The sequence below is a fragment of the Gadus morhua genome, chromosome 4 (genome assembly GCF_902167405.1).
Source record: "Gadus morhua chromosome 4, gadMor3.0, whole genome shotgun sequence".
Classification (NCBI taxonomy): domain Eukaryota; kingdom Metazoa; phylum Chordata; class Actinopteri; order Gadiformes; family Gadidae; genus Gadus; species Gadus morhua.
In genome coordinates this window covers 27844591-27858269 of record NC_044051.1, presented here as the reverse complement: position 1 = coordinate 27858269, position 13679 = coordinate 27844591, and the positions used below count along the sequence as shown (strand labels likewise).

At 40.6% G+C, this 13679-nt stretch overlaps 1 long non-coding RNA gene across 1 annotated transcript; it reads right to left on the bottom strand.

Annotated features, from left to right (window-relative positions):
* Positions 1-6365: 6365 nt before the first annotated feature.
* LOC115542142 (uncharacterized) lies at positions 6366-8768 on the bottom strand. Its single transcript, XR_003976472.1, has 4 exons — positions 8624-8768; positions 8156-8220; positions 7829-7872; positions 6366-6882 (listed from the first exon to the last, which is right to left on the bottom strand). It is a non-coding gene; the product is annotated as an uncharacterized LOC115542142 (long non-coding RNA).
* Between the last annotated feature and the right edge of the window lie 4911 nt (positions 8769-13679).

Here is a 13679-nt window from a genome sequence, read left to right as displayed (position 1 = left end):
GAAGGGGGGGCCCTTCCTGCCCTCGGGGTCCGACCGAGGGCAGGACTTTCATAATCTTCGCTCGGTGAATGTGAAGGATGTTTGGTTGGATAGTTATGACGAAGAATGATAAGGTGAATGGGAATATTCTATAAATGTCTGTTTGTCTCAACACTTCTGCTTCAGCCACTTAAAGTCTCACTCCGAGAACCTTAAAATATGAATCAATCCATTAGAAGTATGAAAATATCTTCCCGGTGGCGTAACCGGGCAAACAAGGTGTCCGTTGACATCTACGTTTCGAGCCGATTGCAACAGTGCCACACATGATCATATTTGAATATGTTTCGGGGTAGTAATTAGCTGTCGATTTTGGAGGCCTTTATCAATAATGACCAGCTATAGATTTGCTTCCCGATGGAGATTTGAGTCCAATGAGATCAAGCTCGCCCTCTTGCCTCGCCCGCTTCACCAAAATCATGTCCTAGACCATAGGTCAACTATGTAAAATACATGTTATCATTTTGCCAGAGTGTCATGCTTGGTGTCATTGGACTCAGCTCAATGTGTAGATGCTAAATAATATGTCATTTGTCACAAATTTCTTTTGGGAAGCAAATCAATAGCTGCTCATTATTGATTAAGGCCTCCAATTTCGACAGCTAATTACTACCATTAAACATGTTCGAATATGCTCATGTGTAGCACCGTTGCAATCGCATGGAAGCGTAGATGTTGAAAGACACCTTGTTCGCCCTCTTACGCCACCGGGAAGATGTTTACATACTTCTGATTGACTAATGAATTGATTCAGCTAATTTAAGAGACCACTGTTGTGTCAGGCAGCAGCAGTCCAGGTGCAGGGGGGGAGGGGGCGAGGGGGGGGAGGGGCCCAGAGTTTTCTCCACTGCTGAACTCTGACTCACAGGCCCAGTCCAGTGTTACAAATACATAAATTGTATTTATAGATTTAATTGTATTATGGAGAGAGAGAGAGAGAGAGAGAGAGAGAGAGAGAGAGAGAGAGAGAGAGAGAGAGAGAGAGAGAGAGAGTACATTTGTGGCTTAAGGTGTGTAGACACAGCTGGCCTGTGGCCACGTTTTTGAAGTCTGGGATCAAAAGGTCAAAGGAGCCGGCACCACGCCGCTTATGAGATAGCAAAAAGTGAATGTGTATTTCTCTCATAACTTTTTGTCATTATTAAAGAGAGGCCTGATTCTCAGATATGCAAGTTGGATGGCTACGGTGAAGATCTGGGAAGAACTTCAGTGAGCGAGCCGCTGGGTGCAGGTGCAACGAGATGGAGCACTTGCTGAGTCATTTCCTGCAGGGCTGGAGCCACAGTTAGATGCGTTTGCGTCCTTTGTGACCCCCTTTGGGGTCACAAAGGACAAAAGAGACCTCTTAGGGTCTCTTTTCAAGAGACCCTAAGCTTACTTGAAAAGGTTCTCGAATCAGTCACCTATTGCATCACTTCGACCTCCTAATTGATCTTAATTGAATGCGCTCTTTCATATGATACCAACACCACTGGGACGTGGCAACATTCATCCAAATCCATATGGGGAAGGGGGGGGGGGGGGTACTTATGGACAGTAGGGGTGTACACTAGACATAATTAGGAAGCAAACTCAGGAGATGGAATGACCTCTCACAAATATGTATTTAATAAATTGTTTCAAATAACCCTGCCTCGTTAAATCAATGAGGTTGGTGTTTTGCTTTCAAAAATAGTTTATAGAAGAAGTCTAAACGGCAGAAAATAAAAACATCCAAGGTGCCTTTTAAGGATACCTTGGAATATCTGTCTATTTTCCATCGGACCCTAGTTTACGACAAAAACAACACAATTTATGGCAGCTCCTTTGCCGCGTAGTTTTTGGAGACATGTAAGGATTAGAGGGGGCGGTCGAATAAGCAACCACCATAGCAACCATGACAGTCAAGTGACGCGGTCGCAGCCCTGTTGAAAAAAATAGAATACCACCCTACACACATTTATTATGTTTAAATTATTATGACCATGGAGCCTTTAATTGCATGGGTTTACATTTCGTTCTGTGTAGCATGGAAAAATCGGAGAAACACTACCATTCAGAATGCATTGGTTTACATTTCGTCCTTTGGAGCACGGTTATTTTTATTTATTTATTTATTATCAGTTTTTGAGAAGGTGCTTCAAAAATGCAACATTTTCTGCAACAATCCAAAATCCAATGGAAAAACCCGTTGGCTTGTTGTCAAGGGAACCCAGGGCGACGCTCACTTCTGGGTTGGCCAACATACGTCATCCCTCCGCCATATATACTGTAAAAACACATGTTCAAGTTGAATGATAATGCATGAATTTATTCTTTATTCTGCCATAGTGTTTATTGAAAGGGGGGGCATACAAGTCTTTTGACGGCAGAACAGATTCCGCCATGTGGAGCAGCAGAGGGGGTTGGCAACCATGAGTCACGTGCATGTAACATGTTTAAAGCCGTTATTTAATTTAATTAATTAATTATTAAAATATCTATTATATACATAAATATACAATTATTTAGTTATAATATTAGAATTAGACGATAGCGCTTATTCGATTATCGTTATAACAAGATCTGTATCTGAAGACCATCATCTCGGAAACACGCCTGTTCCGGTAGAGCCCATGGGACCTATGAGATCGAAAAATTGAATGGGTTTCAATGGAGAGAAAGTAATTATTTTCTGGTGCCAGTCTTTATATGCCTTGGATTACACATATGTTGATTGTGGATTTAATTGATAATTTTTCATTGCCAAGAGTTTGGCAGTTTATTGTGCAATTGCTCAGTTAAAGGCTCTCGAGAAAACATAATGGTAATGGTTTTCACCTCTTTCGATGCTGTTAACCTCCCCTTGGAATAAAGCAGTTAAGTAGAGCAGAGATCGCCAGGTCTGTACCTGGTGGTGCTGGTTAGTGAGGGTCCCCCCTTCACTGTAAAGCGTATTTGAGTGTCTAGAAAAAGCGCTATATAAATTCAATCAGTTATTATCATTGTACCAGAGTGCTGAGGACGTTATTACACGGCTTGCCGTGGAACGCTCCGTTCACTTGCATGGGCCTTCCTGACTTCCGGCGGTGAATAATCTTTTCCTACAGGGCTTAACGTTTCTTTTTAACGTTTTTAAATAAAATAACATCATTACACGGTTACGTAAAATAACATGATCAGCAAAGACAATGGTTTTATAGCCATGATTTAAACGGCATGGCTTTTAAATCATCTTCATGATTTAAATGAAGTGGTGCCCACGTTTCCTGGTTTCAGTGTCCATGGCAACCATCATAACAAACCATGTTTTCCTGTCGAGATCTGAAATATTCTTCGTCATAACTACCAAACCAAACATCCTTCACATTCACCGAGCGAAGTAAAATGCACATTTCTCGCTAAAAATGTTAACATAAACACTAAGTATAATAAAAAACAACATTTAATGGAGAAATACATCACTGAAACATTATCTTAAAAAATACCTCATACTTTCAGTTATTACAATTTTTATTTTGTGTCCAAAGTTTTCATTGATTTCAGTGTCCATATTGCCAATAAACAACTGACAATATTTCAACGAAGATAAACCCTTAAAAGCAGACGGTGAAAATATATAAACAGGATTATAATTAGATGATTAGACACTGTCATGATTAGAGTGGTCATTGACACCTAGCCATAATGAGCAAATTATGAAACAGAGATTTATAAACAAATACTTTTTATTAACAACAATCTGACACAAACTTACTCTGCTGTGGAGACAACTTGGAACAGCTTCTGGATACTTTGGAAAAAGAATTGAACAGGATGAAGATCTGGTTTGATGAAAACATGCTCACATTGAATCTAAGTCGGAAAATATCTAAATCAATAGCAATACTAAATAAAACCAAAGACCTACAGAATAAAATCTCCCTGTATACATTGTACTGCTCCTTCATACTTACCTTACATAACCTAATGTGTGGAGATATGGGGGAACACACACAAAACAAAAACTAGGGCCCGACCGATATGGTTTTTTCAGGGCCGATACCGATACCGATATTTATGAAAATGGGAGGCCGATAACCGATATGTGCAACCGATAAATAGAAGAAAAAAATTCTCAAATAAATTAAAAATGGCACACACTGACTCGAACTTCCATTAAGTGTTTTTAATAGTAAACATTTTAAGTACAGGGAGCTGCCAGCAGCATTTGTAAAATAAAGCCGAACTTAACTTAGAATAACTTAACATAGAATAATAGCATAAGCAGTTGCAATCTAATACAGACATATTTAGAAAATAAATATTTGATACAAACTAAATCTATTTTCAGACATTGTAAAAAAACAAACATAATAATTGTACATATAAATTGTGAATAATTTATAGTATGTCTCTATATAAAAATAGTCAAAATCATATAGATAAGCCTGTATATTTCTGTAAATATACGGCACTAGTAGTTTACTTAAAGTAAAAAAAAAAAATGCAAACTACAGCACGTATAACCACCTCCTGATTCAAGAGTTTATTTTACGTCTAGTGGCTGTGCTGGGCTGCTTGTCTGCCTCTGGGTGGCGAGGTGAAACGAAAGCATTTAGGTATAATGTTTTCATGTCACAAATAAAGGCGAATTACAAAGAAGTATTTGGATCATTGTACCTAGCGCACATCAAATGCCAGCACTTTGAGATCACACCAGGCGTGATTAAATGGTCAAAGGGCCTGGGAACGCACAATAAAGAAACTAATAGACTGAACGTACAATGTGCCTTTAGGGCCTGAGTCGCGTAGCGTAGTGTTCATGAAGTTGTTTACCTAACACCAAGTTAGTTAGCGCAAGCCAAAATTAGCTACCAGAGATGCTGTCGTATCTCTGTAGCTACTTGCTGCTAGCTACTGCTAGCCTGTCTGTCTACCCGTAACAAGATGTTACACCAGTTTGAAACGCAGCGACTGACCAAAACTTAATTCTATTTAACTTAATTTGAGGGACATTGCGACCAATCACCGTTGGTTCTACCGTGCTGGGTAACTTGTTAGGGAACAAGGCTCTCACCAGGGTCCAGTTGCACCAGCAGAACGTAAGGTCCCACTTAGGCTACGTTGAACGTAAATCACCCAAACGTTCGACTTTACACTCTACTAAAAAAATAGCAGTTGCACCAAGCAGATAGTTTTAACGTAACATTAAGTTATAACTTATCTTTTACACCTCCCCTCTAGCTGGTGTAAGTTCCATACTAACGATAAAGAACCGTTAAAAGAAAAAAACGTAAAAAGATTTCAACACTAACGCAGGGTAAAGATGGCTATTCGTTTTGAGCAATGGGAAGAGGAGTTTCAATGCGATATGCGCCGGGAACGGATTGTCCGTGACCGTATCGATCCATTTCTTTATTATGATGATGTTGAATTATATGCGCGATTTCGGTTTTGCCGGGCGGAATTTTATATTTATTTATTTATTATAAAATCCGCCATCAAATAGCTTAACCTCACGCCTATACCGTCCAAGCAAATTTTAGAGAATAAATGACTGAAACTGTTTTGTTTGCCCTCTCATTTGGGTGCTAACGCGTCTTCACTCCGGTAAGGTGGAAACTTGCCGGTATTTCCTGTTTACATTGTTATCTGTCAATGATTGGCTTGAAATGATCTAAACGTCATTAAAAGCGACACTAGTACACTTTATGCACTACTAGTAACGTTACAACTTAAGTTATGGTGGTGCAACCAAAATTTAGAACACCTTTAGTTTGACACTAGCTACGTCGAGCGTAGGGTTAAGGCAGACTTTACACCCGAACTTATGATCGGCTTTACGTTCTGCTGGTGCAACCGACTGCAGAGCCGTAAATGGGAATGTATATATGGCTCTGGCTGCAGATACTCGACCCTCTATGCTGGCTCTTACTCAGGCAGGCTATAAAGTAGCTAACAGGCTATCAAGTAGCTAGCAGGCTCTAAATGGTTCGTCTCGGGAACAAACACAAACACGTTTTATTTGGTCTTCATTGACCATGGCTTTCAGTCCACCTTTCGCGTAGAACTACAGACACGTTCACGTTTCCATGTGGGGTTTTAACAATAACTGTAGTAGGACTATACACCATGTTGAGACTGCTCTATGTACAACCTTTTCAGTGAGGAGTATTCGCTGTCATTCTGGTTGTCCTTGCGTGAGCTAAGGTTTGTGTCGTTATTACACAGATCAAATGGATCGGTTTCACAAATTAATAAACACCTTGTGGTGCCGTGCTTCTGCAACGTTGGTGTGTTTGTGACATATTGCAGGGGATATTGCTTCGTATATGCTTACCTCGAAGGAAATGTGTTTTCTCTGCTTTAAGTTGAATTCGCAGCACCGTCCTTAGCCCCACTTGGCCGTCTAGAAACCGCTCACGAGTCACAGGGAGCGTGAAGGCACCCCGCCCCGCTTGCAGCCTTGCGTGTTGATTGGTTGTATTCCGTGTGCCAAACAAATCAGATGCTGTGACGGGCGGGGCAACTTGGCAAGGCTCATGAATTCCAAGTGGCAAGAGCGGAAGGCGCGTTCAGAACGAAACGGCTGCAAAATTGGTTGTGAAAATTATATGAACTTATCGGTGGGAATTTATGGAAAGTATGGCCGATACCGATATCCCCAAAATGTTAAATATCGGCCCGATATATCGGCCCGATATATCGGTGCGGCCGATAATCGGTCGGGCCCTAACAAAAACACATCCACATTCATCCGGCAAAAAAAAGCTATACGAATTATACATAAAACCACTTACCTATTATTATATTTTTAACTTGTTCAATAAATGACTGTGTCCTTATGACAGGGCCATGGTTACATTATCTTGGGGTTCCCAAGATGGGGGCCAGGTCTTTTGGCTGAAACAAACCACAAAAGAAAAGAGTATTTCAGTTTTCAATTTCCAAAACATGTCATTTTTAAGGATACTTTCATCATTTACTATACTAAATCCTGGTATTTTTATTTTTTTAAATATTGCAATCCTACAATATGTTCTGAGTTATGGTGGGGAAAAAAAATAATGGGGTTATCAGTACCATGTAATCCTGGAATTCCCATTTCAAATGACAGTCTTCATAATTTTGAACTTACATTTTTTTGTTTGTTTCATCTACAATATTTGGTATACTCCTTAACCAGTATACATCCGTGGTATACTGGTTAAGGAGTTGGACTGGTAACCGGAAGGTGGCCAGTTCGAATCCCGAACCCTTACCCTAACCCTTGAGCAAGGCACCTGAAACCCCACTGCTCCGGGAGTGCCGGTGTGCCCCCATGTGTGTAACTGCATGTGTGTACCTGCGTGTGCACCTGTATTTGTGTACCCCACGTGTGTGGACCTCTGTATGTGTATGTGTTCACCGGCTACCCGGATGGGTCAAATGGAGAGAAAGAATTTCCCCCTAAAAAGGGATGAATAAAGGACTTGTCCTTACTTACTTAATATTTAATCATACCTCATATTTCCAATCTAAATCTACTGTTAGTCAAGCAGATAGATCCCTACCTATTGAATAGAAAAGTGTGATTACTGTTTTTCTAGGGGACTCTTTAACCCTAAGTAAATCAAAATGTGGCCTACCAATTATGGCTCAGTCATCCATAGCTTAACCTCACTAAAAAGTGAAATCTCTCACACAACGTGGAGATTCTTCAGACCATCGTAATTGAGTAGCAGTAGCAGGGGCTTCCAACCTAAACTGAAATAGCTCCTTATTTATTTTAAATTTGACAAGCTACCTAACTCGGTCTAACTGTCTCTTTAAGAAAAACACATCAGATAAACAATTAAATTGAAATTACCATGAGGGGCATGGGAGCCAATGGACAAGTACCTCTTTGCAGCCCTTGGGGAGAGGGTATAAATAAGACACACACACACACACACACACACACACACACCCACCCACCCACACACACACACACACACACACACACACACACACACACACACACACACACACACACCCACACACACCCACACCCACACCCACACACACACACACACACACACACACAAAATTACCACTCCAGAACCCTCACAATACTATCACCATAACATTGTTTTTTCTTTTATTGTTAAATTCCTGCACCAACAGTTCAACTGGAATGTTCTCACATCCTACTTACCTTTCTTTCACGTGTCTTCACTACACATTTGACAGGGTAGATTTCTAGCCTGTGAAACGGGCAATCTGTAAGGAAAAATTAACAAATATAACAGTAGTACAACAAAATACACAAAGGAGGTGAGAATCACCAGAGTACATTTTATAATCACTTGGGGCTTACCTGTATTATATTGTTGTATTGCCCTTTTACTAAACTATAGACTCACAGAGGGACAACCTTGAATTGCAACTGTAAGTGATAAATGTATCCAGGAGACAGAAAAGGCTGTCATTATTCCTATTTGAAATGTAAGGGGCGAATCCAAAAAAGTGGCTACGAGGAGCTTTCAGTTGTTGATTTAAGCTACCCTTTGGGCCATAGCAGGAGTGTTTTACCACACTAGCGCCTGCAGAACCTAAAGATCTTTGCTAGGGTGTGGTAGTATGGATGGGATTAGTTAAGGATTTCGATTTTTTTTATTCATACCATCTTCCTTGTTCGTCTTTCTGTTTGCCTTAGCCAAAATTTTGACAGCTGGATTCCTATATAGAGACACAAAAAATGTGTACATTGTAATAGAGGTGTGTGTTGCTTTCCTTGCAAGCCAGTATAAGGCACTCCGAGTGCCAAACCACTGCCATGCAAATAACTACAAGTTGTAAGAAAAAGTAGATAAAGATCAACTCATCTTGCTTGTGAGTGTGGTGTGCTTGTGTGGTGTGCTGTACACTGAGACTTTTGTTGCCATTCTGTATTTCATATTCTAGTAGGTCAAGATTGCCCTTATTGCTCAGCATCTTCTAATTTACATTGTCACTTACCCATTTGCTCCCCTTCTCTTCTTCTTAAACATCGGTTTTTCTGCATCCCTTTTCTTTTCGATTTCTACATCATCTGTCTTCTCCATCTCTCCTTTCTCCGTCACTTCAGACTCTTCTTGCTCTCCCTCTTTCTCATCTCTCGTGTCTGTCATGGTTTCTATCTCCCCCTCTATCTCCATCTCTCCTTTCTCCATCACTTCAGGCTCTTCTTGCTCTCCCTCCGTCTCATCTCTCGTGTCTGTCAGTGTTCCTCTCTCTACCTCTGTCTCCATCTCCTCCTCATCCCTCCTCTCCTCCGTCCCTACTACTTCACCTCCCTCCCCCTGTTCTCTCTGGTCATCTTCTGTCCTCTCTTGCTGCCCCATTTTGTCATTTTCAGGCTGCCATGCTTTGAAAAAACAACAACCAATCAAAACATTTGGGATGTAGTCCATGGTTTAAATGTGCGTAAACAAGGGGTCAGGTTCTGTACTGAAATGTATATCTTATTAGAGGCATACATGTATTGCTATTTTGTCATACCTTCAAGCATGCCTTCAAAAAGGCAAATGATCCTCTCCAGGACTGCATGTGCCATTGGTGGCAGCTCATATGGGCACTGCAGCTGAGCAGACCATTTGTTGGTCCTTGGCGTGTACTTTCCCCACATAAGTAAGGGAAAGTACCCCAGAGCCTTCATTTTCTCCATCTTAAGACAAATATATGAATATTACCTTAGAAAGATTTCCACGGATCTAGTGTGAAGATACTGAAGATGCAAACTGAACATTTGCTACAGCTGTAGCATTATATTAAAAGCATTTCACTGGTCAAGCGTGAGTTGATGTTTATTTTGGAACAGACAGGAATATAGCATAGCGTCAGTCACTATAGCAGCATGCCTTCAGTGTGAAGTTCTACGTTGTGAAAGAAGACCACAGAAAACTTGGAACTGTGGGTTCACACCGAAAGCTTAATGACAATGGCAGCTGCCAGTTATTCATTTTATTTTGAATGGAGTTGTAAAGTAGGCAGGATCGAATTCTGTGAGATATTTTACTATTTATACATAGACTAGCTCCTTACGGTCTGAAAAATTGGAAATGCATTTGGGTTGATTGCATCATGACACACCATTGCATGAAACTGCCATAGTCAATGCTTCCCTGTACAATGTAAATAACATTTTTTTAAAAGACAAACACAAAATTGTTATTACCATCAGGGCTGTGTGATCGACCACTTTTGCCTGGTTGCGGGACTTTTTTGTTTTCTCCGCCCATTCCTTAGCCCTGGCTCTGAAGCCTTTCATCCGGGCAGTCTGCCTCGACTTCAGCTCCAAAAGCTTGCCACACTGAATAAGAGAGAGAAGCAAAAAAAAGCATAGTATGACAAAAATGACTAACAGGTTATAAGCTTTATCCCGGCGGAATGATAATATTATAGGCAGGGTGCTAGACAGCAAGTTGGGACATCCAACAAACAGAACCATAGGACTCACTAAAACTATCCATATCTATAACATTTGAATGAAATATAAGAATTCCCATTGGCTGTCTAGATACATAATGCAATATTGCTTGCTTTTGAGGAGATGTTGAACGGAATTGAATGATAATGCAAAACATGGATAATCGAATAATTTGCATTCATTATTGCAACAGAACTATTTACTTTTCTTTAATAGACCTTTGTAACAGGGTGTTATTTAAACAAGCCAAAAGTCTAACATCCAATTGCAACAGATAGTCTCCCATCATGTGGGAAGTAAAATGTTCTTAAATAACATAATAAGAATTAAAATAATAAAGAAAATTGAAGGTGCAACAAAACTGAGTATTTGGTATGATGAACCTAATGTCCACTCTCCAAACTCTACTTTTATTGTCAGACAAAACAGACAGTATATATGACTACAGTACATTATGTACCTTGGTGCATCTTTTATTCCCACAGTTGCATTGCTCCATGCAATGGGGGCATTGTCTCGTCGTTGACCCTGGCATTTTCTGTACTATACAAAGAAAATAACAAAAATCATTAAATTATTGAGGCAATTGCTTTCTAAAAGTCGGCCAACTACATTAATTTCACTGTGTATGTAGCCTTGATACAACACATAAGTGCATCTGCGTGCAACTAGTAATGTCTTGCTAAAATAAACCACCGCCAAATATTTTAGCTGATCTCAGATCGGCTTGAACAGTGAATGTATGTGAGCAGCAGTATACTCCTAAACTGATCTGGCGTCAGCCCAAGTCACCAACTGCGGGATTGTTAATGTGTAGTTTATAACATGAAAAAAGGAGACCACGATGGCGTACAGCATTGCATAAAACATGTAGATGTGTGCATTAAAAAGCCTCTTTTTTGTTTTCATGATGTTAAGGGAGTTCACAGGTTTCATATGGTCACCACTCCAGTTCGGAAAAGAAGCGCGCGAAGTAGTCCCTGGTCCCCACCATTTTTAAAACCCCTGGATCGAGAGAGGTTAGGACCCCGATCGCGCGGATAATTAATGTGTAACTAAAAACATGAAACAAGGAGACCATGATGTCATACAGTTGCATAAAACAGACTTTAAACTGCAACAGTACTGGATATAGTAGGCCCTACTAATAAGTGTAGGTTTATGTCAATGGGGAAAGGGTTTGGGTAGGCAGGCTAAGCAAAAAAGCAGCCCACCGTTACAATATCGTAATGCAAACACTTCTGAAATCAATTCAAACACGCCCGCTGTAATTAAGACAAGTGATCACGCAAGGTAAATTCAAAAATAGGTAGCATATATTACCGGTGATGCGGCGGTCGTTTCACCTTACCTTTTCCTTGCCGATATTCAGCGTTGAATGGATTGATGCTGCATTCAATTGTACTTGGAACTCGGGAATTTTCGACTTCTGTAGTTCCGAGATCTGTACCTGACTGTGTTCCAGTGCACCTGCTTGGGAAAATATGGACCTACAGCGGACGGATGTTTTTATTGCTATTTTCTGAACCCCAGATTAATTGCCGTAGCGCTGAGAGCAACCAGTGTATGATGTAAATCAATCCTCATACATCTCCTTTCTCATCCAAATAACGTAAACGTTAGGGGTACAGCAAGTTACCGTTGCCAGGTACCGGTAGTCCCAACCCAATAGACTGCATTATGTGAGGCTCAGCCGCGACTCACCATACAGACTTGAAAATATTTTTTTCTTGCCAGTTTAACGGTGTCAAATTGTGGCTGTGACGTACTACCGAATTTCAGACTTTAACAACCATTTTATTGCACTTTTCCTTATCGGAAGACGGAAATTCCCGAATTCTGAGTATAGTTGAATGCAGCATGCCTCGCTGGTGACGTCGGTATGGGTATAAAGTGATGCGTGGTATGTGTACGCATCCGCCCTCCACAGTAGTTAATGCTGGGTTTTTCGTATCATATGCACGCGAAAAGGTCATTTGGTATGGAGTCAGTTTCCTGCCATAATTCAAACCTGAAAAAAAAAAGTTTCAAAGGCTTGTAAGTCTGGGTTTGAAAACTCAACACCTTGTAATAAAGGTTTTGCAACACTGAAAAAAGAGATTATAACCTGAAAAAAAATAAAACTAAAATTCAAACATCTGTAAACATGATTTTGTGTTCTATTTTATCTTCTTCATCATTTTCACCAACACATTTTCAAAGTTCAAACAATTTCACCAGCGCATTTGCAGAGTTTCAAATCTGGCACTGTTCTAACAGTGTATTTCATTGTTGCCCGGTTTTGAAACCTTGTAAATGGGATTCTGCAAACAGGTGTTCATACATTGAGAAATACGTTTTGAAAGGTTGAATATTTAGTTTTAAAAACTTGTAAAGGTGTACGTTAACGACATTACAACGTATTTTTTCAGAACTGACTTTTCAGCACCGACTTTTCAGAGATTTGACCACACAGGCGCAAGCTTTGAGTCACGTGAATATTGGCAGTGTTCTGACGCCACTCGTTTTGAAACTCCTGACAGTCGAATCTGAAAACGTTCCTGGGGGCGGGACCATTTAGCTCTAAACCTATTGGTTGCTCTCGGCTGACGTACATTCCAATCACATGTGCCGTTCACCGGGCTGTGCGTGATTGACAGTGCTCTGCCGATGACACAAATAACAAGCGACTTTCGCGGTTGATTTTGATTTCCATTTTCTGGAACCATGGCTGTTTCCCAAAGTGAAGGCTGCAGCCTTGCTAGGACGCGTCCTTGCTAGTCGCGTCCTATGGAGATGAGACTCTGGTTCCAGAAAATGGAAATCAAAATCAACCGCGAAATCAACCCGTTGTTATTCGTGTCATCGGCAGAGCACTGTCAATCACGAACAGCCCGGTGAACGGCACATGTGATTGGAATGTACGTCAGCCGAGAGCAACCAATAGGTTTAGAGCTAAATGGTCCCGCCCCCAGGAACGTTTTCAGATTCGACTGTCAGGAGTTTCAAAACGAGTGGCGTCAGAACACTGCCAATATTCACGTGACTCAAAGCTTGCGCTCAAATCTCTGAAAAATCAGTGCTGAAAAGTCAGTTCTGAAAAAATACGTTGCAATGTCGTAAACGTACACCTTTACAAGTTTTTAAAACTAAATATTCAACCTTTCAAAACGTATTTCTCAATGTATGAACACCTGTTTGCAGAATCCCATTTACAAGGTTTCAAAACCGGGCAACAATGAAATACACCGTTAGAACAGTGCCAGATTTGAAACTCTGCAAATGCGGTGGT